Here is a 27652-nt window from a genome sequence, read left to right on the forward strand (position 1 = left end):
AAATAACTTCTGTTACATTGGACTTTATAGTTTTGTACAATGCATCCTAATATTGTGCTGACTTACCACATTTAGTTTTGCGTTTATAAATTTGTTTATTTTAGAAAAATTGGAAAATGTATAAAAATGTCAAGATCAGTGCATTTGTTGGAATATAGGGTCAGTTCTTTACAAGAGATCCAAAATAACAGTAGTTTAAACAAATTGGCAGTTCTTTTCTTCTTACATAAAATCCTGGGTAGGCATCCCAAGGCTACTGTGGTAGTTCCCTGGACACCAGAGAACTTTCTATCGTGGTGTTTTGCTGTCATCTGACCCCATATTTTTTCCAAGTTGGCTACACTGGCTGTGATGTTTTAATCCCAGTGAACAGTAGGAAAGGAAATGGGACAGGGAGAAGAGGTCAATTCCTTTTAAGGCAGTGTCCAAATATCACTTCCTTTCACAAACCATTGACCAGAAGTGGGTCATACAGCAACACATAGCTGCAAAGTTTACTGGAAAGAGGTCACTAGTTGAGTGGCTATATTCCCAGCTCAAATTCTTCTCTATTGGGAGGGCAAGACAATGTCGTAGTACCTGCTATTAATACTGTATTTTATTGCCCTTCAGTAAGTCTTGTTTTTTTTTTATTTTTATTGAACTAGGATCAATTGGGATTTGCAGTTAGATTTATTTTTCATCCAAACTCATACAGTGGATATTCTCTTAGGTTGCTGAAATATCTTTTTTTCTACAACATGTTTACAGAATGCTTATTGTTTAATTTCATCATTAAGTGATAATTATTTAACTTAGTACAGAGCACTTAATTTGTCAGTTTTTTTCCTTTAAATAATTAAAAGTAAACATCTTGATCTATAAAGCCTGGTCTACACTTTAGCCCTAGACTAGATTCAAAGCAGATAAAATTCTAGAAAATGTTTATGATCCTTTTTAAAAAGAGACTTTTCGGGGCCGGCCCGGTGGCTTAGGCGGTTGGAGCTCCGTGCTCCTAACTCCAAAGGCTGCTGGTTCGATTCCCACATGGGTCAGTGGGCTCTCAACCACAAGGTTGCCGGTTCGACTCCCACAAGGGATGGGTGCGCCCCCTGCAACTAGCAACGGCAACTGGACCTGGAGCTGAGCTGCGCCCTCCACAACTAAGACTGAAAGGACAACAACTTGAAGCTGAATGGCACCCTCCACAACTAAGATTGAAAGGACGACAACTTGACTTGGAAAAAAAAAAAAGTCTTGGAAGTACACACTGTTCCCCAATAAAGTCCTGTTCTCCTTCCCCAATAAAATCTTTGAAAAAAAAAAAAAAAGAGAGACTTTTCCTTCATTTAGAAAAGTTATGTCAATCTGTATTCCTACCCTAACTGCATCAATATTTTTTCACTGTCTGCTACTTAAACAAAGGCTATCTCTAATAAAAATATTGTAGCTAAGTTAGTAGTTGAAATTTATCTTATTATCATTTTGGTATGAATTTCTGAGATATCAAACATGTTATCAACTCTTCATTTGTCTTTGTAATACATTTGGTGTTATCTCACGGAGTTATTTGAGGTTATGGATATGCCATGCACCATACTGGGGCAATATTGGGGAAATAAAAGTATCAACTCTGGCCTTTGAGCTTCATAAAAATATTTACGGGAAATAAGGAGATAATACTTTAAGTAATTAAATGATGATGAAATTGGTAAGTAATATTCAAGATGTGGGACAATGATGTTCCCAAGTCCCACTTTCTCGTCTGAGGAGCAAAGTCCTTACAGAGGCTTGAAAGGTCCCACCTCTCAGAGCTCCCCACAACTCAGGCCTCATCTGCTGTTGAGTGCACTGGAGGCAGGCAGCCACGCTCTCTCCCTTGTGCTTATCCTATGCCTAGAATGCTCTTCTGCCCAAATTCTCCACATTCACTCCTGCAGTTCCTTCAGGACACTTGCTCAAATGCCATCTCATCAGCAGAATGTCAGAATGCCCATGACACCCTGGAAAAAAGCAGCTCACCCACCACTCCACCTTTATTCTCTGACCCCTTCCCTGCTTCATTTTTCTCTGTGATTTTCTCAACCAAGATATTATATAGTTATTTATATGTTGTGTGTTTACTGTTGCCTCCACTAGAGAGTATGCCCCTGAAATAAGAATTCTCTCTTTTGACAATTGCTGACTATCCAGTGTCTGGAACGGTGCATGATGCATATCAGACAATAGATACAGTTTTGCACGTAGGAAGAACATTAAAAATCAGTGAAAGGTCATCAAGAACTAGAACTAAGCCTTGAAAAGATAATCTGATTGGGCAAAGGGCTAAGCAGAAAAAGCATCCAAACCAATTGCGGGATGAGTTAATGCAGGGGAAAAGTAAGAGGCAGAAGAAATAGGTCAAGTTGAATTTGGCAACGGAAAACCATGGAGGCTGAGAGGAGTTCCGGGGCCTCTTTCAAAATCATCAACTATGAGTGATGGTTCTAAATAAGCAATGAAACTGATTCCGAAATCCTCCAAGTGCTGCTTGTTCAAATTCAAATGATTCTTAGGAAGCCAAAGGATTCCCCAGCATAAATGTTTCCCTGGTGTTGCATACTTCTCCAATACGTGAAACAAATGATTATTAGAACCCTACATTCACAAGTTTTCATTCTGTTAGGGAAAACTTCCTTTTAACTTCCTGCCTGCTTCCTGGTATATTATAGGTGAGAATATTATCTCAGAGGTCTCTATGAAGCCAGCAGCATTCTTCCAATATGTGCCTTTGCACAGTTGTTGGTTTTCCAAAGAGATATATTTTAATTTGAAAGTCTATTTCTTGACACCACACCGACACTTGCTCTCTGCATTATGTTATCTGATTAAGCAAAGGTATGTTTTGATAATTATTGTCAGCATTAGTAAGGCAAGTGGGGTATATCACTACATGGTTCTAATTATGTGTATCTGTCTTGTTTTATGAACACTTTGGGGAATAACTTGACTTACAATGTTTCAGAGCTTTGGGGACGCTTTCTTGACCGAACCTATTTTTCATTTTTTTATAACTCTCTTTGCCTTTGAAAATATAACGTACAAGAAATGCTGCTTCTCCAGCTTGCTAAAATGTTGTCAGGAAAGAAATGAGTATTCATAATGGATGAAGATTTTATTGAAGAAAACAGTCATATAAAAATTAGGCTTCTATATTTTTGACTCTTAAGGGATTATTAAAGTGAAGCTTGCTGCTATTTAATTTAATTTGTGAAAGCATTGGCCATACTGACTCAGCGTCTTTAAGCACTTATCTTATTCTAACCTCCTCATAAATGTCTCGCTTCTCATACTGATCACAGATAAACCCCGACTTCACAGATCGCATGTTTCACAGTAAACTGAAGGATGTAAAGACTTATTTTCATTGCCATTTTTATAAGAATTATTCATAAAAGTTTGCTTACAGATATTTGGCTTTTAATGACATTCATAAATAGACAAATTTCCCAATTAATTGAGTATATTTTCTAATTATCTTTGGTCTTCAATCTTGAATTAATGTACTTGTTTTCATATTTCTAAAGAAATAAGTTGCAAAAGTCATTTTTCTTCCTGACATGAGCATATAGCAATGAAATGTACCTTTTACAGATTTTTTTGCTTGGCTCATGAGTTACCTTCTTTTATTAATTATAATAATGCTTGTATTTTATTTGGGCTTATCTTTTCAGATGACAATATGACATCTGAATAATGACTTTTTTTTAATCTCTTCCAAACTTTGTCTTATTCCTTTTCATTTCTCACTCTTTTGCCCAAGACCTAAATTTCAGTGTTAAATAGACATGGTTATCTGTTTCTTATTCTTTCAAAGAGACTTTTATAGAGAATGCTTCAATCAAATGTGTCAACATTTAAAGTCATGTTTGTATATGATTTTATTTATTTTTTATAGTATACTTTTATTAAGTTAAAAAGTACTCTTTTGTTTTTTGTTTGATAAATGTTTATATCATGGATGCATGTTAACTTTTATCACTAGTTTGGTTATATCTAACATGAAGATTATACTTTTTTCTGTTTTTATCCATTAATGTTTAATGTTAACATCTATATTATGGCTTTTTAAAATATTAAAAAACTTGCATCCTGAGATAATTTTAAACTTAAAACTCATATGAAAGATCTGCCTGAAGTTTTATTTTTTTATGTCATAGTTATTGAGGCGTAATTTATAAACAATTAATTCACTCTTTTTAGGTGTTTGGTTTTAGGAGTTTTTACAAATGTATACAGTCATGTAACCACAATGAAAATATAGAATATTTACATAATCCCCCCAAGAAGTTCCCTCCTGATCCTCCTAGTGAAAACCGACCCCCAAACCTCAGTCCCTGGCAATGCTCATCTATTTTGTGTCCCTATAGCTTCGCCTTTTCTAAGTTTTCATGTGCAATTATTTTATGGACTCATCCAGTGTAGCCTTTCAGATGTAGCATTATGCTTTTCAGACTTACCCGTGTTCTTAAATTATGAATCGTTATTTCTTTTATATTGCTAAGTAGTATTCCATTGAATGATATACCCCCATTTTTTATCCATGTACCAGTGGATAGATATCTTTGTTGTTTTCCAGTTTGGGGTATTTTTATATGAAGCTGTTATACACATTTGTGCATGGGATTTTGTGTGAACATAAATTTTAATTTCTCAGGGGTCAAGACTGAGGAGTAGCATAGCCAGATCATAGGCCAAGTGTACATTTAGCTCTAAGACGCTGTTAAGCTGTGTTCCAAAGTGGCTGTGCCATTTTGCATGCCAACCAGAAATGTATTCTAATATCCTGTAAATAAATTTCTTTTTAAATGTCACGTTTTTACAATGAAAGTTTGTAGTAAACCTATGTGGCTCCACATTTTAAGCATTTCATGCATAGTTATTTTATCTTCTGTATCTAATATTGCAATATCTGAATTCACCATGAGTCTATTTTTGTTTTCTCTGGTCTTTAGGTCTGGTCACTAATTTCCTTGTAGGATTGGTACTGTTATTATAATTTTTAAATGGTAGGTTGATTTTTTATTTATTTATTTATTTATTTATTTATTTATTTTTTTAACAGACAGTATTTCCTTTTGCCAATACTACACTTCTTGAGGGTTAACTTATATGAGGCAGTTTGTGTTTCGGCTTTACCACCAATTATGTGGCCTGGGCTTAGTCCACAAATCAAAGTGCAGATAAGGAAAATATTACACTGCCAATTACCTTTAGTTCATTCTGTTGCTGCTCCTGCTTGTTCTGTTCCCTTCTTCCCCATTCTCTTCCTTTTCTTAGTTTTATTTCTGTTCTTCCTCCTTTTCTTCTTCTTTTGTGCTGACTCTTGCAGATTCCCTATGATTCTGCAATCAACAATTCAACATCTGTAGAAGTGAGTGCTTCTCTTTAACAGTAGACTTGTACAAGAGTGCTCAAAGCAACTCTATTCATAATGGGAAAAACTTGACAATGTAAATGCCCATCAACACAGAATGAGTAATTTAATGATGGTATATTTATAGAATGGAATTCCACACAGTAATGAGAAAAAAATATTGATACATGTATCTCAGAGATATATGCTGAGTGAGAGAAGTCAGGCACAAAATATTGTATTTCATTTATAGGAAGTTCCATGTAAGACAAAACTAATCTGTGATGATAGTGGTAAGAATATTTGTTACCCTTTGGGTTCCTGATTAGGAGTAGGAAGTTAGGAGTCTCCTGTGCTGTAGGAAATATTTTATATCTCAGTCTGGTAAGTGGTTATACAAGTATAGAAATAAATTAAAATTTATCAAGTTGTACACTTAAGATTTATGTATTTTACTTATGTAGATTTTATATATACATATATGCATGAGGCCTGACAATTATGTTCATGAACTCATCCTAGAAAAAATGCTACATACCTCATTGCTGAATATTACTACGGTCACTTTCGAAGTACTTCCCTTGGGAAGCTATACACTGATGCCGGTGCCTAGTCCACCTTCAAAGCAATTTTGGAACTCTTTCTGGAGTGGCCATCAGAGCTGTCGTCGGATTACCCTTGATGCCCTGAATGTCATCAAAATGTCTTCCTTTCAATATTTCCTTTATGTTCAGGTAAAGAAAGAAGTCATTGGGGGCCAGATCAGGTGAGTAGGGAGGGTGTTCCAATACAGTTATTTGTTTACTGGCTAAAAACTCCCGCACAGACAGTGCCGTGTGAGCTGGTGCATTGTTGTGATGCAAGAGCCATAAATTGTTGGCAAAAAGTTCAGGTCGCTTCTGTCTTACTTTTTCATACAGGCTTTTGAGCACTTCCAAATAGTAAACTTGGTTATCTGTTTGTCCAGTTGGGACGAATTCATAATGAGTAATCCCTCTGATAGCAAAAAAGGTTAGTAATGTCATTGCAATGGGTTTGGGGACCTAATTTTCAGAACTTGTGCGTGTGTGTGTGTGTGTGTGTGTGTTTATACAAACAATACATTACAAGGATATGTTTATAAAATGTCAAATATTGAGTTAAGGTTAAAGAAGAAAAGCAAAAATCTATATATTTGAAAAGAAATGCTTAGTTGAAATACCAACCAAGAGAACCCTTCGAACTTCACTGATTTGTGTTGTCTGAATATAAATTGCATCTCTGTAGCAGTTTATTCTTCTTTGCAATTTGAGAATCTTTTAAAGTAGAATAATTGTGACTGTTTTAGCTGTACATAAAGTGAATGAAGAAGGAAACATTTCAGTGGATTCAGAAATTTGGAAGTCTCTTTTAATAAAAATTTGAGTCTTTCAACCTTATGGAGGTTCATGATGAGTTTTGATTCCACATGGTCACTTAGTTTTCTTAAAACGATTTAGACACAGAGTGGGAAGAATTGTTGAACTAAGAGAGAGATAATCAGAATACGATCTGTTGGGGCTATAGGATAGAAAGCACATTCTATTCTACTTCCCTGAGGAAAACTTTCAAATTTTTATATACCCCTTACTATGAAAAACTTTTGTATATTTCAGTGGGCACTAGTGGTTAGCTACAGAGAATATTTTTTAAAAATTGTCCATAAAGTATACTTAAATACAATGAACAGAGGTAAATATTGAAGAGAAAAAATCCATCATCAATTATTAAATAAAGCAATGTGATCATTTTGTTAGTTAGGAGGACGAAATTCACAGATCACTAAATCCATATAGGTCACCAGTAGGTAGTGACTATATAATTAATAACTAGCAGAAGTGAGACAATCTGTCCTAACCAGAAAAATCTGTAGGACAGATTGAGCTTCATTTACTATAATTTGTTCACTGTTTTCTTTTTGAGGGTTTTTCATGTCACTTTTGAAACTATACAGATGAGAAATCCTTTTTCCGCTTTTCTCCTGAGTCTTCTAAAATATCATTTTCTCATTTTTTTTCCTGAGAATCAAATATTTCCCTCTGAGTCAAAAAAACAATGTTTTTATATAAAAAGGGGTACATTTTACAAACAGACTATTCCATGTTACAAATTTTGCTTTCTTAGTGTTAGGGTCCAATACATACATTGAACAATGCTTGAAATGATTATCACAATGTAAACTGAACTTCGATTATTTGCAATCCTGTACAAACATTGTCAAAATTGAATAACAAGGATTTAAAAAGCAAATCTTTAGAAAATCTTTCAAAACAAAACTACTTAATGATGTTTGAAATGTAAAAAGAAGTAGACATAGTCAATCTGGCACAACCTCCAGGAAGAAAACTTAGAGACCCTAATCATTGTCCCGTTAATTTACTCACTTTCCTACCAAGTTGTTACTACTTCTGTCTTTTTTTCAAAAGAAGAAAACATTAAAGGATTATTACTTCTGTTTAAACTTGGTATCTATAGCTTATACCTTGTGATGTTAATTAGAAACATAATTTATATGTACTTATCACAAAGGAAATATCATTTCATTAAAATCCAATTAGATTCAGACAGTATCTGTAAAGACTGTGGAATCACTGCTGTTTGAACACAGGAGGCTTTGTTCTGTTTTCATTACTTGAATAAAAGCAACCACAACAAACAATCAAAGAAAAAAACATTATTAATCTCTGAGGTTAAAGACACACTTGCATTTTGAGTAGGATTTTGTTAGGGAGGAAAACAACATGGAAGATTTTGTATTTCATAGAACACAACTCAGCTGACCTTATTTCTAACAATTCCTATCTGTCTCTCTCTAAGGGAAGAAAACCCAAAAATTCAGTCGAAACAAAACAAAGCAAAACAAAAACAACACCTGATGAGGCCTAGTTCAACAGTTGTATTAGGGTTGTATTAGGGCCATTTTAAGCCAAACAAACAAACAAAAATTATAAGGTTACATGTTCATTAAAAAAAAAAAAAAAGAAAAGAAAAGAAAGACACAAGCCAAAACCAGAAAAGCATCATGATACTTGTGGATTTTTACTTGACTCACCTAGTGAGCTAATGGAGAGAAATACAGAGAATGAAAGCAAGAGATCTGAGGAGCCAAACTTTTGCTTGAGGAATATAAGCAAGCAGACCCACAGTGATCAGAATTTAGTGCACCTCTTTTGGTGAAGCTGGATTGAAGGACTGGACTGAGTTTTTTGAGACAAACTTAGCACCGAGCTGGCCACATATTAGGAATTTAATAAGTACCTCTTTCACTGAGACACATTGTAAACAAGGAATATACTGTAGATATTTTTGAGAGGGCTGCCTCTGGTTCAGAATGGTTGGGATTTCAGCCCAGCCTAATTAACTACAGACTAGCTGCATATTATTAGACAAGCTAACTAAATGCTTGAAACTTTACTTTCTTCATGTGAAAAATACTGATAATAATAGAACCTACTTCAAAGACGATTTGAGGATTAAATGAGTCTCAATATGAAAAGTACTTAGAACATTTTTGGCACATAGCACTCAATACACTTGTTACTTTTTATTATTACTATTACCACTTTAAATCTTATGGAGACAATGAGATTGTCTATATTTGCAAAGGGAAACGGGACAAAGTAATGATCCCATGTGATTTTCTGTGATTTTATGCAAAATCTATCAATAATTAGAATAGATTTGAAATTTTTTCCCTCGAAATATTCAAATAGATAATGTAAGAAAACTAAATCTTTACTTAATATTCCATATTAAAGTTGTAAAATTCTTAAAAATCCAGTTTTCACTATGCACACTGGTTTATGTTTAGTTGAAAGATGGTACATTGTATACATGCTAGATACTCAGTAGTGTTTGGGGAATGGATGAATAGAGAAATGCCCAAATAAATGGAAATCATGCCAAGTTTCTTTCGATCATGTAGGTGAAATAGGGTAAAAATGTCAAATTTCCCTAAAAAGTCTGTTCTAAAAATGAACTAAATCTCACTGCTATATTAAAAAATGATTGTGATACATTTTAATTTGACTTTTTAGGGAATTAGGCTTTTTATGCATTTATTTTAAGTGATTACCAATTCTGAGTCAAAGGTTATTTTTACCAGATTTTTATAAAATTAAATCCCAAAATCTTCTCCCATTCAGTTGGTTGCGCCTTTATTTTGTCGATAGTTTCTTTTGCTGCGCAGAAGCTCTTTAGTTTGATGTAGTCCCAATTCATGTGTTTTAGCTTTTACTTCCCTTGCCTTTAAAGTCAAATTCATAAAATCCTCTTTGAACCCAAGGTCCATAAGTTTAGTACCAATGTTTTCTTCTATGCAGTTTATTGTGTCAGGTTTTACATTTAGGTCTTTGATCCATTTTGAATTAATTTTGGTACATGGTGACAGATAGCAGTCTAGTTTCATTCTTTTTTTTGCATGTGGCTTTCCAGTTCTCCCAGCATCATTTATTGAAGAGGCTGTCTTTTCTCCATTGTATGTTTTTGACTTCTTTGTTGAAAATGATCTGTCCTTATTTGTGTGGGTTTATTTCTGGGTTCACAGTTCTATTCCATTGGTCTGTGTGTCTGTTTTTCTGCCAATACCATGCTATTTTGATTATTGTTGCCCTGTAGTACAATCTGAAGTTAGTGAGTGTGACACCTCCAGCATTGTTCTTTTTTCTTAGGATTGCTTTGGCTATTTGGGGTCTTTTGTGGTTCCACACAAATCTGATGATTTTTTGTTCTATTTCTTTAAAAAATGCCATTGGGATTTTGATGGGGATTGCATTAAATCTGCATATTGCTTTGGGTAATATGGCCATTTTAACTATGTTGAGTCTTCCAATCCATGAACACGGAATGTTTTTCCATTTCTTTTTGTCTTCTTCAATTTCTTTTAAAAATGTCTTATAGTTTTCAGTGTATAGGTCTTTCACATCCTTGGTTAAGTTTATTCCTAGATATTTTATCCTTTTTGTTGCAATTGCAAAAGGAAATGTTATTTTATTTCTTTTTCTGAGATTTCATTGTTAGTATATAGGTAAGGAGGAGGGGGTAGTAGATGAGAGTACAAGGGATCAAATATATGGTGATGGAAGGAGAACTGACTCTGGGTGGTGAACACAATGTGACATATAGATGATGTATTACAGAACTGTACACCTGAAACCTATGTAACTTTACTAACAATTGTCACCCCAATAAATTTTAATTAAAAAAAGTAAATCCCATATATATGCATACATACATATATATATATATATATATATATATATGTATGTATGCATATATGTATGTATTCCTTTTTTTATATTTCTCATTCCTTACCTCCTCCCCTTTGGCAGCCATGAGCTTGTTCTCTAATTTTATGGGTCTGTTCTTGTTTTGTTTTGTTTATTCATTTATTTTGTTTTATTTTCCACATGTAAGTGAGATCATATAGTATTTGTCTTTCTTTGTCTGACTTATTTCACTTAGCATAGTACCCTCTAGGTCTATCCATGTTGTTGCAAATGACAAGAGTTCATTCTTTTTTATTGCTGAATAATATTTAATGGTATATGCATATATGTACTACATCTTCTTTAGCCTTTCATCTATTGATGGACATCTAGGTTGGCTATTACTTCCAATCTTGGCTATTACTAACATGAAACCACACATTGTAAGGAAGTTTTTAGGGACTGAATCATAAATGAGAATTTAAAATGTACTGAAATATTATAATTTTTTGGACTCCTGGTAGTTACTGAATCTATGTGTTCGTCATGTTAGGGAGAATACTTACTGCATGCAGTACGATCATGTTCACCAATCTATTTCTTCCAGGAATTTGTGAATTTCTTGAATTGTTTTTGGAGGCAGTTTTTCTTTGCATTCTAATTTTTAACATTTACAACTCTCTCTTTCCTAGCACTTGTACAGAGCACTTGTACAGAGGTGTTTATTTAACAGATAAAGTATTAAATTTGGCAGCATTGACTGCATTAACTGGTGCTATTCAAATACTGCCCACTCTTTTTTTTTTTTTTTGCACTAACATATAACTGAGAGAGAACATGTGTTTGGTAGGACTTTAGGGGAGGCACGCCCTATAGAATGGTGTATCAGTAGAAATGGAGAGTGTGGTATAGGTGTGAAATCTGAGAACCCTCCTTCTTCTTTCTCCTTAAGCTGTTGACATCCACCTCCAGGATACCATATCCCCAGATGAAATGAACTGCCTCACCCATTAGGGTCCTTATCTACTTGATTCTTTCATCTCGGGTCATTGCAACTGGCCTACTAGTTAGTACCTAAACCAGTTTCCACTGGCTTTGATAATACCATTTCCTCTACTTTGGATGCCTTCTTGTTCTTCTTGACTATTTTATATTCTCCCTGTTCTTCAAAACACATTGTAAATAGTTCTTTATGGAACTTGTTATGACTTCAGCAGAAATCAACAGCACCATGTTTGAACTCTTAGAATACTTTTTATATCTTTTAACAAATTAGGTGTTTTACTTGAAGTTTGGTATGTTTGTAGATTTTTATTACTTTCTCAATGGTAAAATCTGGGAGCATGGATTATTCCTGTTGTACCCAGTGAAATGCATAGGTGAAAGAAAAAATTTATTGATTGTATCAAATTTTGAAAATTATTTGAAAACCTGATATAATTTACCTGTGCTTCCCAAGTTAATAATTCACTTCAAGCTTTCAATATCTTTTTTTTAAATTAAAGTTTATTGGGGTGACAATTGTTAGTAAAGTTACATAGATTTCTCGTGTACAATTCTGTATTGCATCATTTATAAATCCCATTGTGTGTTCACCACCCAGAGTCAGTTCCCCTTCCATTACCACATATTCGAAGCTTTCAATATCTTAAAGTCCGTGTAGAATTGGGAAACTGTTAAAATTTAGCTAATTGGTTTAAGTTTTATGAGATCTCATACTTTAACATATTAACTTCCCAAGTTTTCATAAAGAAATGGAAACTAGGATTTTAAATGGCCAACTCAATCTCACATAGGTGACAGTGCAAGTTAAATATCTATAGACATGCAAAAGTAAACAAACAAACAAACAAACAATGATGACCCACTTATCATGGAAGGTAGACGACTGGAAAAGTAAAATATACAACTACCAACTGTAACAACTGTTATAAAGGAAAAGAAGAGGTAACCAAGACAGCACACAACAGCTAATGTTAACTTTGGACAAAAAGGACTTCTCTACGGAGAGAACTAACATTCCTTCCAACTGAAATCCAGCAGGGTAAGTCGGGGAAGGCAAAGGGTGGAAGACAACCCAGTTTTTATTGTCCCGTAGAAACAGTAATTAAATAAGAGCCTGTATTGTGAGTAGTTATTCCCTCTCATCAAGACAGAACATAACCCAACACGTTTTGACAGATTTTCCCCCACTGCCATAGCAATATTCATAGCAGATTTGCAATATAGAGTGGTTTTCAATAAAATGTCAACACTTCTCATTACGGTGTGTTTAACAATGAAATCTCACTCTAGGAAAATATTGTGACTCAGATATCTAAGGTAAATATTATGAAATGAGAACTAATGATGGCTGTTGAATAAAAGTACATTGGCATCATATTTTTATTCTGCTAACAAGCTTCCTTAGAACTGCATTTAACTACCAATTTTCATGCTGAAGAATTGATGTGTAACTGGTAGTTTTCATCAGTGTCCTTACATGATAATTTGATTACAATGACATCATTTTTGACACATCTGAAAATTGTGAAAACCCTATAATAATAATGAATAATAAGGAAATAATAATAAATTTCCAGGAATTTACTCTGTTAAAATTCTTTTCTGAGTCAGGAAAGAGGAAGGGAAAGAAATTTGTTTTGGAAGAATAGGTACCTATGAATAATTTAAACAATTTTTACAAGTGCATAACATGGTACGTGATTAAGCCAAAACAAATATGATTAAAATTCAAGGTTTTATTTTATGCTTACCTTAAACAAAGCAATTCTGAAAAAAGTCATTAAAATAATAAAGGAACATAAAAATAAAATTGAATATTGTAAAGTACATTCTCTGAGATCTAAAAACCACAGCTTAAAATTAGCAATTCCAGCGGATGAAACTCAAATTACAGCAAGACTTTTAATATTGTCCTATAGGACTAGATGTACTTAAATACATTCTCTAGAGTATATGCATACCTAGGAGTGGAGCTGCCTGGTTACAGGGTTTGTGTTTGTTCAATTTTACTAGCAAACACATTGTTCAAAGTGGTTGTAGCAAGGGGTCTTACTTCTTGCTGTATATAAAAGTTTCTGTTTCTCCACATTCTTTCCAACACTTAGTTTTGTTCAATTTTGCAAATTTTGCCTATCGGGGTGGTGTAAAATATTATCTCAATCTGTATTTAATATGCATAACTTGATTGTGTATGACTAATCTATTTTCATATGTTCATGTTTGTTCTTGTCTGAAATTACAGTTGGCCTTTGAACAACACTGGAGTTAGGGGCTGTGGACAGACCAGGTCGCTGAAAATTGGCCTGTAACTTAAATCGACCCTCCGCAGAGGTAGATTCCCAACTGCCAGTTAGTTAATCCTTAAATAATGCAGGTTTGAATTGCGCGGATAAATCGAAAAACATGCCCGTATAAATGAACCCATGCAGTTCAAACCTACTTTGTTTAAGGGTCAACTGCACTATTTTTGCACAGTCTACTTGATATAAGGAATTTTCTTAGTAATTTGTAGGAGGGTTTTTTTTATTATTTATATTCTGATTATTAAACTTATAAAAACTCCACACATGTTGCAAATACAGCTCTAAGAGTCTGTTTTGTTTTACAACTTTCTTCAAATTTTTATGATAAACCCATTTTTTTTACTTTTAATATGGTTGAATTATTATATATATATATATGTGTGTGTATATATATATATATATAATTTATATTTAATTTTATTGGAGAATATTGAGGAACAGTGTGTTTTTCCAGGGCCCATCAGCTTCAAGTCATTGTCCTTCAATCAGTTGTGGAGGGCACAGCTCAGCTCTAAGTCCAGTAGCCATTTTCAATCTTAGTTGCAGGGGCCACAGCCCACCATCCCATGTGGGAATCGAACCTGCAACCTGTTGTTAAGAGCTCTCGCTCTAACCAACTGAGCCATCAGGCTACCCCTTCAGTATTTTCTTATATTGATTTTGCTTCCTATTGAAAAAAAATTCTTCCTTATGTCCCTATCAAGCTATTTTTTACATATTCTTCTGAAATTTATAAAAGTTAGCTTTTAAAATTTGTTTTACTTCATCTTTAATTTATTTTTGTGTAGAGTGTGAGGTAGGGTTCCCTTTTTATCTTGAATATGTATAGCCAGTTATCTCATCTCAATTTATTAAAAACCCCATCTTTTCCCCACATAAAAAATTCTACTTCTGTCATATGTTAAGTTTCCATATACCAGGGTGCCAAAAAAAAAATGTATACACATTTTAAGAAAGGAAAAAACTATGTTAAAATTACACTGATGTTAACCACTTTGAGCACCTCTTGTAATTGCAGAAGTCAAACATGACTTGTATTCATCTTTTGTTATTGGCATATATTATTACAATTTTAATAGTTTTTTCCTTTCTTAAAATCTGTATACATTTTTTTGGCACCCTCTGTATGTATGGTCTGTTTGCCGTGGTTTAACCACGAAAGATATCACTCTATTAGCTTTAACTTTATGTAGAGAGAATCATTTCCTCTCTGACCTCTCACCATGCAGGGTCTCAGGCTGTGTCTCATGGCCTCATACACTCAGTCTATCCAACCATTCAGATTATAGTCTCCTGGGATTGATGGATATCCTCGGAATAATACCTCACTCCATCGTTGGCCTACCCCTATCCATTTATGATCTGTGAAGCCAGCAATTTTTTTTTTAAATTAAATCTCAATCCAAGTGCACAAAAAAGAGTTTTCATATGTTTTTTGGAGGATATTTTCCCACCAAGAATAGAAGCTTTTCAGAAACATCATTCTGGAAACGTTGAGGAACTATTTATGACACAGATTATTTTACCAATCTATTTTCAAGACCTTTATTTTCCATTCTAAAGCCATGTAGTATGGACTAATCACTCATGAAATGCCCTGGATATTTAAGCAAACACATAAAAGTTTTTATCCAGTCCTTATACTAGACAATTTTTATCACCTACTTCCCTTTCTCCAGTCTTGTGTTATGTTAATCTTACAGTGATCTTCAAATAGACAAATCTGACCACATCACTTATTGTTCATGTGTCATAGCAACTTCTGTTGCTTCCTCTCCCCAGACAGCCCAAGAGGTGATGATCACAGAGCTACACATCAAATCATCCCAAAACTATAATCCTCAAGCTTTATCATGTATGAAAAACAATTGTCTTGCTTGTGAAGGGTACAGAATCTCAGGTCCAACTCCCAGAAAATATCATTTGGAAGATGCGAGATGGAGCTACGAATATGCAGGTTTCACAAATAGAATAAGACTACATACAGAATATGCATCCATTTTTTTTTAAACATCATACTCCTTTCCTAGGATTTTAGAATCTCAAATTCTCTGTTGTCTCTAAGCTCCTGCCTGACCTGAATTCGTCTTTTTTTTCTCTTTACTCTTTAATATGTACTGTTGCCATTTTATCACATCAATGTAGATGTGAACTCATCCCCATTCTTTGCATTTCTGCAAAGAATGCTGACTTCTTTTTATACCCTAGTCAGATGCCCCTTATCCTTATATTCAAACTCAGTTAAAGCCAACTTTTATATAACCTCTTCTTTATAATACTATTAGCACATACTAATGTGATGAAATCCTTACTCCCAATGATCATGGTACCATGAAGTGGGTCCTTGTGGAGGTGCTTAAGTCATGAGGGTAGAGCCCTCATGAATGAGATTCGTGCCCTTATACAAGAGACACCACTTTTGAGGACAAAGCAGGAAGGCATGAAGTAGGAAGAGGGCTTTCACCCTTGCTGGCACCCTTTTGACCTTGCTGCCATCTTGATGTTGGACTTCTCAACCTCCAGAATTGTGAGAAATGAATTTCTCTTGTATATAAGCCACACAGTATTTAATTATAGCAGGCTGAACCAACTAAGGCAATATATTTGCTTATATATTTATATTCCAGGCACTATTCCAAGCATGATAATATGCAGATTCCACTATCCCACCATCTTTCTCCTTCTCTGTTTCAACATTTCACTCTTTTATATTTGTTCTGCAGAATCTAGATGAACACATGAGGTCTCCATATATTTATTCTAAATTAGAACCATCTGTATTCTCTTCCTCTTCCTATATGCTCTACAACTATGACAGTAATTTTAATTTTATATAATTAAACATGGCTTTCCTTTTGAAGGGTTGATATTTTAATTCAAAATTCATTAAACCCATATCAGGTACTCACTCTTGGCAAAAGTAGACTTTCGCATACTCTTCTGTTTTCAGATACACAAATCAAAGCCCAGTTCTTAGCCTCAGAGCCCACATACTTCCCTGATTTTTTTTTTTTTTCCCAGTGAGAATAACACTAAAATAATCACTTATCCCTCCAGTGACTTGACAGGAATAAATGGCCTCAAGAAAACATTTAAGTGAAAGTAAATCATAGAAACGTTGGAAGAGGCAGGGAAAGAATTCAGAAAGAAAGTGACTTGGAGGAACAACAGATGGAATGTGATTGATGCCAATATAAAAAGAAGCTCCAGGAAGGACCTAGATAGAGCAGCTTGACCAGGGAAAGCAATGATCCTTGATTCAACAAGTTGTCCAAGCACAAAGCTCACATCTGTGTGACAAACAAAAACTTAGTTAAAATTATACTATGAAGTAAATAAATAAATACCAAGAAAGCAATTTAACCTTTGTCTATCTAGTGAAAGAAAAGTTGGTAGTATAAAATAAGAAAGAGAACAAAACCTGTATTTAATGACACTTGCAGAGTGCTGAGTAACACAGCTTCTGGGGCCGGATAGCCTGATTCAAATGAGACTATTACTTTGTTTTCTTTGGGAGAAGTCATTTAACCTTCCCGGTCTCAGTTTCATCTTTTGTAAAACAGTGATTATCATAGTCCTTCTCTTCAGGTTTGTTATAGTTAAACAAATCATCCTTATAAGTCACACTTGAACAATGCCTGTTGTTTCTATCCGAATCAAATGTAGAAAAACACACCACATGTTTCAAAAGCAACTACATCTAGTTTATGAAAGCTTCCTAGAGACTAATGGCCACTTGAGTCCCATAGGATTACTGAGAGAGGGCAACGAGGACAATATAATTGTAGAAGTCAATGGAACCTTCTGAAAATTAGGCAGATGTGGTAATGTTGCCTGAGGGGGAAAAAACGGATTAAACCATATTATATATTTCTTCATTTTGCTTCCCTAATAATCAGATAAAACAAAGAAAATCTTATTTAGTAGTATTTTAAGTTGCATCTGTCTAAAGGAAATTTTAAAAAGCCATGTGTGACTGACACAGGAAGACTGTATATTTTCAAACAAAATACTCTTAAAGTCTAGAGCTTTTTTTTTTCCCCATTAAAGCAAAATCATTTTTAAGTATGCTATTTTAAGATAGTGTTTTACATAATAAATCCTGAACTGCACCATTAAGGTTTGGTAGGCTAAATAATTCTTCACTTTCTGTTAGTCACACCAATCAGAGGTAGAAGAGTCAATCCTGAATTCTATTTCCCTAACAGTGGGAGAGAAGCAATTGAAGCTTCAGTGGCGTTTGCTACCATGTACAAGATGAACTTTAATTGTTTCCAGGTTTCACATCACTTTCAATTTTACATGTAGCGAGAGTCTACAACAAGGTTAAATCTAGATAAAGCAAATCAGTTCATAATCTGAATTTAGAAAGAAAAAGGCAAAATCCATCCTAACCATATATGTAACACTTTGTTTAAAAGATTCTGATGTTCACAATATATTTTACTCTTCCCACTTTTCACTGAAGCATTAGAGGGCGTATGAATTAATGAATAAATGGACGCACACCTAATTATCTAATTTCAGGGAAACAGAATATGAAAAAATGTGTTGTATCTTCTGCCACCAAAAAAGGAAAATTAAAACACAAACAGTGAAATATACTGCTTTTTTGCTTATAAGAATATCATCCCCCCAGAACACCATAAACATGAGGTACACTTGTATGATGATAGCACGTTGTACCATCAGACAAGGGAGCAGATAATGGATAGTTACAGGAATTAAATACGTTTTGGTTGACAAATTCTTGATAAACATAAAAATTGGGGGGGATGCAGTTTCCAGAATCCCCATGGTAACTATTCCTGCACTGAAACATCACTATTTGTTATAGTTAAGAATTTTATGTGTCCCAGAGTTCTTTTTGAAAATGAATGTAATTCCTAGGAAGTGGTCATAACTTCAACGTTTAAAAATTAAGTGCTCAATTAATACAAAGACAGATTTGGAATAATGTATAAACACAGTGTATTTACATGTCATATTTGTGGATGACAGATGTTCATATATACATATTTGAATAGGCATATGATAACGTCACCTCTACTTCCCTTATTTTCTGGATAAACAAACTGAAATTCTTAAAAGCCAAAAACTCACAGTGATATGGCACAGCAGTAGCTGTGGTTCTAGCAATAGCTGTAGCTATGTGTGGTTCTAGCAGTAGCTGTAGAATGTATCTGGAATGTGTCCAAAGATCAGGGCCTCAAAATTTAGCTGAGAGATATCAAAAAATTAATTAACCAGATTGTCTTTCATATCCATAGACTCTTAGAGGAATAAAGAAATGTTGAGCCTAGAATGACTCTTAAACTAACCTCATTCCTCACAGAAGGAAATGCAGATCAGGAGAGGTTAAATAATTTTGCAAGTTCAAGTACAGTGTGAATGATAGACACTCCAATGCCATAATTTGTAACATGAGATCTTGTGTCTAACACAGTACCTGACAAAACAGATATTGGACAAATACGTAGTCAATAAGAAAAAAAAGAATCATATGCGGATCGGAGCTGGTGAACTCTGAGAATTTTGAATTTGTTAAAGAATTGTACTCTAATTAAAACAAACAAACAACAACAAAAAAAAACCCTTCTAATATATAGAAATAAAATTGTATTTGCTAAGTATGTTCAAACATATCTTTCTCAATAAGGGCCCACATCGTGATGTGCACTTGAGACTCTACCCTTCAACGAGTAAATGAACAAGCTGCCTTCTCTAGCTCTCAGTGAAATTATTTTAGACTAAATAAAATCACTGAAGATTAAAATTATGCAACATTAAATCAGACACTGATTTAAATCAATGCAAACAGACAAGCAAAATTTAAAAGAGGCCTTAAAGCACAGTGGTTAAAAGTGAGGGCTCTGGAATCAGGTAGATTCCTGCCCTCAGGTTCCTGGTTGGAATGGCCAACAGGAGGTACTGGCATGAGATTGGAGGGTCAAAAAGAAGAGAGGCCAGAGTCTAGCTCCACTCCCTCTGCTGTGGTTCTAGCAGTAGCTGTAGCCATGTTTACACTGAGCAAAGGTAGCCCTTTGTTCAGAGCTCTGAGTTTTCTCTGGGCTTTTTCTGGGATAAAAAGTCCTGTCAGGCTAAGTGGATGTAATTGTGTCCCCATTTCACTAGTCCCTGGGTCCTCCACCATCTTTTAGTACTTCCCTTACCCTTGTTCACACATTTATAAATAGTTATCATTCCATCACACTGTCCTCACAAAACCCTTTGAGTATGCCTTGTTTTTGTGTTGGAACCTTGAATGATACAGTGATTGATTGCAAAATAGATTCATATATTCATAACAAGTTGTTTTTTAGTCACATATTCATAACACCTTGTACAAGCTCTAGGAAGGTCCTACTCTGTGAGGTTTACCACTCCATCATCAGTGCCTTGGCATAAGGTCTCTCACATTGTGAACATGCAATAATCATTATTTTACTAAATACTTAAAATTAAATAAGAATAGCACATCATGTTCTTGAATGGTAAGAGTTAATATTTGTGTGTGTTTATGTGTGTCTTTGTGTGCGTGATCAAATGTATTTTCCATAGATGGCTGCCACAAAAATCTCCCATTGTATATATGTTTTTATAATGGGATGTTGCCTCTTCTCTAGAATAAAATGTGGTCTATTTCTTCATCCCCTTGAATGGCACTGGGCAGTAAATTACAGTGGAAGTCACACAGTGCCAGTTTTGCGTTTAACCCTTGACTGGCCTGGCAGCTTCCTTTCCTTGCTTCTTGGAAACCTTGAGACTATTCTGAGACTGTCATGTGGTGATATGCTTAAGCCACATGGAGAAATCCTGGAGGATGAGAGGGTATGTGTTGTGAGAGGAAATGAGGCCTAGAAACATGAAGACACCAGACAAGGGAAGACACCTTGCAGTTGTGTCCTCCAATACCAGTCATCTAAACTAATACAACATGGAGATAAACCAACTAGCTAAGGCTTTCCTGAATCTCTGACCCACAGAATCATGGATAACATTTATTTTATGCCACTGAATTTTAGGTGGCACTGGGGACTAAATATTGTGTGTGTCTGTGTGTGTGTGTGTGAGAGAGACTATGATAAAGTTGCCTTCTCAAAGGATGGAGTTTTAAATAAAATTATTAAAACAAGAAGCAAAATAACTCATAAAGATGGACATTTACCTCATATCTTACAAAATAAATTTCAGACAAAACAAGACGTAAATATTTTTAAATCTCATAGAATTACTAGAATACAATATAGAGAAATAGTTATGTAATCACTGAAAACTTTATGTACATAATGCAAACGTTGGTAACTTAAAAAAATAGAAACATTAAAAATTTCTGTAGACCAACTACCACATAAAAAGCTAAGGACAAAATTAACAAACTAGGAATATATATCATAGAAAAGAGGCTAATATCGTGAAAAAATATAAGACACTCTTATAAAGATTTTTAAATTACGAAAAATCTTATGCCCCCCCGAAAAAAATAAATTGAAAAAACTAGGCCAAGTATGTAAAAGGAAAATTTACAAAGAACTACAAATAGAAAAGTAAAGCTAAATAAGAAAATATATTTACTTTCACTGTAATGAAAATGTAAATCAAAATAAAATGCAATACTATTTTTTTATATAAGCTTGGTCAACATGGAAAAAATGGAAATGAATTAATTCTGTTGTATGGACTGAAAAGCCAAACTCATTCTCTCAAAACAAACAAACAAACAAAATAGTGCATAAACAAGAAAAAGAACAGGATGATGTTAAGACATTCGGTTCCAGTCTTTCTTGAGTCCAAGCTTTGTTCCTGCATTTGGTTTTTAGGAAATACTTTTAAATCCTTCCAATAATTACACCTTTTTTTTTATTAAGCTGGTGTAAGTTGGTTTTGTGTCATTTGCAAACAACAGTCACAGTAATAAGTAATAATAATGAAATTATCTATTGCAGGATACACAAGAATAAAGGATCACCCAAGACATAGAAATGATTTAAATCCATAAACTCATTTAAAACCAATCAAAATATCACCATGGGCTTGAGCAGCCTGCTTTGCCATGCAGCAGGACCTAGTTCAGGGACAGTAAACGGGAGAAATGGAGGGTCCATGGAGGACAGTATTGTTTTATTTTTACTTTTGTGTATCTCCAGACCACGGTGTGGGTACTGGCCTCATTTTAGAGTTAGAAATGATCCAGTGGGTGACTTAACAATAACTGAAATGCCAGACAGTGAAACGCCAGCTGCAGAAATATTTCAAAAGCCTGTGTCAGTGAGCACAAAACCTGGCATATGAACTTCCGAAAGGATAAATAGGAAAACATACCTTTCAAAGAAAGTTTTTTAGACTATACATATAGAGTGTAAATGACTTAGGAGTCATTTGTTGCATATGTCAGCCCAGCAAGCTTCACAGGACAAGGTTTTCAAGCCACCTCATGGTGTAACCTTGGTATAAATCCAAGATATACAAAAGTGAGTATTTGAAACCTCAGAGGAAGATGGCTACTACTGCAAGTCACTAGATGCATACTGGAATAATGCTGCCGATAAATTGCTCCTTGAAGTTGAACTGTGGTATTGATATGGTGTTCTAATGATTGACTATGTAAGTGAATTTCATATGGAGAGCTTTTGGAATATTGACAAAAAATATTGCATGCATGCATGCTTTTAAAAATGCATTTCCCATAGTACATATTGTACTAGTGTTACTTATTTCACCATAACCTATAGATAAGTTTAAAAACATCCTAAACCAGAATGTCTTTCTCTAAGAAAGGTTGAAAATGGATGCACCTATACATTTTATTTGTATCAATGAAATAGAAACATGGTCATGTGATCTCGTCAAGTATTCCCTTCTTTTGATGTGATCAGGAAGTAGCTCTTTTGTGTTCTTTTTTTAAAGAGATCGTTTTTAATGAAATAATGTATTGTGTAGTTTAAAAAAGAAAATAGTACTACAAAGCTACTAATAGAATATCAGTTTTCTGCTGTCTTAGTCTCCGTGATATTCTCTTCAGGGTCATCTATTTCAAGACCATTAGCTGTTTTTAATGGTATTTATAGAGTATTTGCACGCTTATACTGTTATTTCTTTACACACCTTTTACCATTCAATCATAGAAAATGGTAATGAAGACTTTATATAACACTGTGTCACCTCCTGTCATCTTCGAAAACAGCTACATTAAAATTTCTGACTTAAAGTGATATTCAGTTTGGCTATGAATATATATTTCCATCGTTAAGCCAAGTAATATACATTTATTACATTTCTTTCACATATTTTTTCTTTTTCTATAATTAACAATGCCTAGATTTTTCATTTGCTTATGGTTTTACTGCATTTACTATGAATTTTCACAAATCCCATGACTCCTTAAAACCCTTCTCATTTGTATTTCAGCACATTATATAAAAATTCCCATCTCCTCATTCATATCATTCCTGATTTTTTAATTACTATTATTATTGCCCAGAGAACTTTCTCTTAGAGCTTTCCAACCTCCTGCTCCAAATCATCTGGTCACTTCCTTTGTCTGCTGCCAACTATTAGAACTTCTCTTGACTGACATTCTTCTGCGTTGAATGATTCCCCAGTTTTGTTTTGTTTTTTATATCTTGATTTACTCTGCTGCAGGCGATCTTCCAATTGTTTGTTAAGAAAGAATCCACAGTGGAATGTTTTTTTGGACTATGAAGTCTAAAAAGGGCTATTCCACCCTCACAGTTAAGCTATAGTTTGGCTGGTAATGAAATTATCAAGTAAATTCCATTTTCCCTCCTATTTTACTTAGTTTTATGGCTTCTTGTGTTGCTTTTGAGGAATTCAGGCCATAAAGTTTCTTTATCCTTTATATGTGACATTTACTTTTTTCTTTAAAAGCTTTTAAGATTTTTTTGTTTAGCTCATAGTTTCTTAAATTTAACCAGGAGCATGCCTTAGTAAAAATAAGATCTTCATGATGCCAGGTACTCAGTGGACACTTTCAAACAATAAGCATGTATACTGTGAAATATTATTGATTTAATTCTTTGCAAATCTTTTCCTTTTGGTTTATCTCTGATAAACCATAAACATTTTTCTCGTATTTTCTAATGTGTTATCTCCTATTATTCATTCTTGCTTATTCTTTTGTTCTACTTTCTGGAATATCTAATTGACTCTATTTGATAAATTATTCTATTGTTTTTTACAATTTATCATATATATTCCCATGAGCTCATTTCAAACGCTATCACTTCCTGTTCATATTTCATGGATGTAATATCCTATGATTCAGAGATTATATTATATATATACATATGAATGTATATTAAAGCATTTCTTGTATCCTGAGCATTTTATTTTTACTTTTTTCTTTCCTGATTTACATTTCTCCCTCATTGTAAATCTCCCTACCTTGTTTTTGGCCTTTCACTTTGGAGGTTTCCTCAAAGATCCTTGACTGTTTATTTGTGTTTAGAAATGGAACAGTAAATTGATAATTGGATATGCTATTTCCATGATGAGCTGGTGTATTGGTAAGTTTCCTTTATGGTCATTAGATGGGTAGTGTTTTGGAAAAACATATAATCATTGGTATCTGTGGGACTTTTCTCTGGAGACAATCAGACTACGCAGAGGAAATTCCTCCGAACCCTTCCTTGGAAGAGAAGGTAATTGGCAACCAATGTTTGCTGGGCTGAGTAGAGAAAAGACCAGTAATCTGACTGTTCACTGCATAGACTCATTTAACCTTTTTTCAGCCCTATGCCTTACCTCCATCCTTTGCTCTTCTCATTGGTGCCAAGTCCAGAGGTTCTTCAATTGAATTTCTCCAGAGAATGAAATCCCCTCTCCCAGGTAGTTATTTGCCACTCTTAGTGAAGAGAGATATCTGATGTCTAACTGCTTTATAATTACATTTTCAGCTAATTCTCAGAATCCCTTCTGAGATTCCTGATAACCCCAACTTCTGGGTTTCTGAAGCATGAATTGACTTTTTCTTATTAGAAACACTCTCTGCAGGCTTGTAATTTTCAACTTTGTTTCTCTCTTCTCCATTTGAATTCCTATTGTTAACATGTTTAAACCATTGCTATCTTTGGTTTGGTCTTATTAGTTTATATCATTTATCTTTACTTCCTTTAGTGTCATTACATGGCTCTCAGGGAAGGAGAATTGATAAATGAATATGTTCAATCCACCATGTTTAGCTGCTGGTAGTAAAATTTATGGTGGTTTAACATGGCTTCTTTTGGTCCTTCCACATTTGAATTGTTAAAACATGTCTCTGGTGTCCCTTCTGGTAGTGTCTCTTCTGATGTGAATTCCTCGTTGTGACAGCAACAGAAACATCTCTTTGCAATACATATGTGTGTGTGTGTGTGTGTGTGTGTGTGTATTATGTGTGTGTATATGTATATATATATATATATATATATACATACACATATATTATGTACATGTATGTATATATATATGTGTATGTGTATATATATATATGTGTGTGTGTGTGTGTATATCTTCTAAATGTCTCCTTTAAAGGTTAAAACTTGCATGTAAATGATAACATAAAAATATGCATATATTCAAAATCATGAGTGTAAAGGTAAACAAAAGCGTTGTTCTTATGTTTTTCAGCTCAGACTCTTCATACACACAAACTCACATAGTAATTTTGATTTAGAAACTCTTGCTTAAAATATTTCTTCTACTGGCCTACTTATTCTTGAGTGATTTTCCAAAGAGAACAAAGTCATTCATTCCACAACAGTTTATGATACTTTATACAGTATAATTGTCAACAACAGAAGTAGTGAATTTTCTTCCATTAATATTTTGTTGCTGGTATCTGTATTGGACCTCAGATTCTTTTATAAGAGCACATTTTCATAAGAGTTGAGGAAAGAGGACACAAAAACATGGTAAGCAAAACAGAGAATGGGTCACTTACTTCTTTCAAGAGGATAGGAGTTCAGAAAGAAGAAGCTGGAAGCACTAAAGACTGACTTTCCCTACCTGGTGGTTTGTCATGGGTGGGTAGACATGTAGTAGAATTTCAACTACAGATGTGCAATTTGTCAGGGCATGACCAAAGGCACTCTCATCTTGCCCAACACAGCACGGATCATCATACCCACAGTCCTACATGTCCAGAAATACTGGACGTGACTCAGAAGTGCTTGGGTCCCTGGACCCTCACACATTTTGAGCACAAAAGAGAGGAAAAAACATAAAAGAATGCCAATTTTTATATTTTGATGATAAACGCACCCCTAGACTTAGTTGCATTTTTCCTGTTTGAACTCTGCTAAGACTAATATTTTTAACTCCTGCTTTACTGTGTTTTAGGGCTGATGTAATTTGGTGTTAAGATTTTTAGAAGGCAAAAAAAAAAAAAAAAACTTTAAAGAAGACTTCAATGAAAAAAAGATTTTTTGAAGGTTTCAAGATCTCGAAAACGTTGCATAATTTGAATGTCACATCAGAGGTAAGGAGGTGATACTCTGTCTCAGATGGATTGATTTTTCGACATTATTTGTAAACAGTGTGGCTCAGAAAAAAAAAAAATTGTATCGTTAGTCTCTTTTCCTCCTTTTCTCCAAATGCTTATTTTCCAAGTTAAGCAGTTCCAGTTTCTTCAATAATTCTCATAAGACATGCCTTTATAGACTTTAACTGTTATTATTAGGGAGACAACATAGCATATTGGTTAAGAAAGTAGGATGTGAGGATAATTTGGGTTCAAATCCCAACCTCACCCTTACTCGCTGTGTGATCTTGGGGAAGTTATTTAACTTCTCTGTGATTTAATTTTCTAATTTGAAAATATTACTAATACCTACCTAAGAGGTCTGTTGTGAGAATAAAATGGATTAATCGTCCATTAAAAATGCTCAATAAATGTTACTTTTCAGTTACTAGTTAGTTCTTCTCAGAGTGTTCTTGACTTGATAATATTCTTTAAAGTGAAGTGTTAGTTTAGGTGTGGGTTGACTAATGTATATGATGGCAAATCTTTCTAAGATGATATCAATTCAATGCTTACATCAATAATTCTACCAACTTCCAAACCACTTAAAAATATCAGCTTTAAGTATTTTGCCTTCATGACTATATGTATATAAAATACCTTGTCAAATATTGTGCTGAAATCAAAGTATGTGATATTTACAAAGGTGGCTTCACGAAAATTACTTTATGTATGATGATCATTTTGTCCAATAAGTAGTACTATAATCTGGAGCCTTCTATTTGTTAATAGTAAAGTAACATTGGCTGAGTTCCATGTACCATGGTCTGTACTCATCTCCTCTATTTCTGCAAAGGTGGAAGGACTTTGAATCAACATAGATTCTCTTACTTCCTAGTACCCAATTAATTATCCTTGAAGCATTTGTCCTTAGTGTTTCTTGATGCCTGATTCCTGCTCTGTACTGCATCCATTTAAAAACAGAACCCAGCCCTCTGAGTACCACCAAATCATCACACAGATAAAACTCCACCAGCCTAATAGGCTCTATTGGGTCTTGAGTGGGAGAGTGACATCCCAGGTATACAGGTACTTTTGAACAAAACAGAACCAAAACCATGTGTTCTGGTCACGGCTCCATAGAGAGATTTCACTGTTCCTACACCAAATCCTAATCTCTTGTCATTCTTCTTACACTTTTCTCTGCTTTCGTCTTTCTCTTTCCTCTTATTTTTTCTTTTTTTCTTTCCTTTTGGAAGCAAAACCATCAAACGTGTTGCTCTAC

This window comes from Rhinolophus ferrumequinum, chromosome 13 (assembly GCF_004115265.2).
Source record: "Rhinolophus ferrumequinum isolate MPI-CBG mRhiFer1 chromosome 13, mRhiFer1_v1.p, whole genome shotgun sequence".
Lineage (NCBI taxonomy): Eukaryota > Metazoa > Chordata > Mammalia > Chiroptera > Rhinolophidae > Rhinolophus > Rhinolophus ferrumequinum.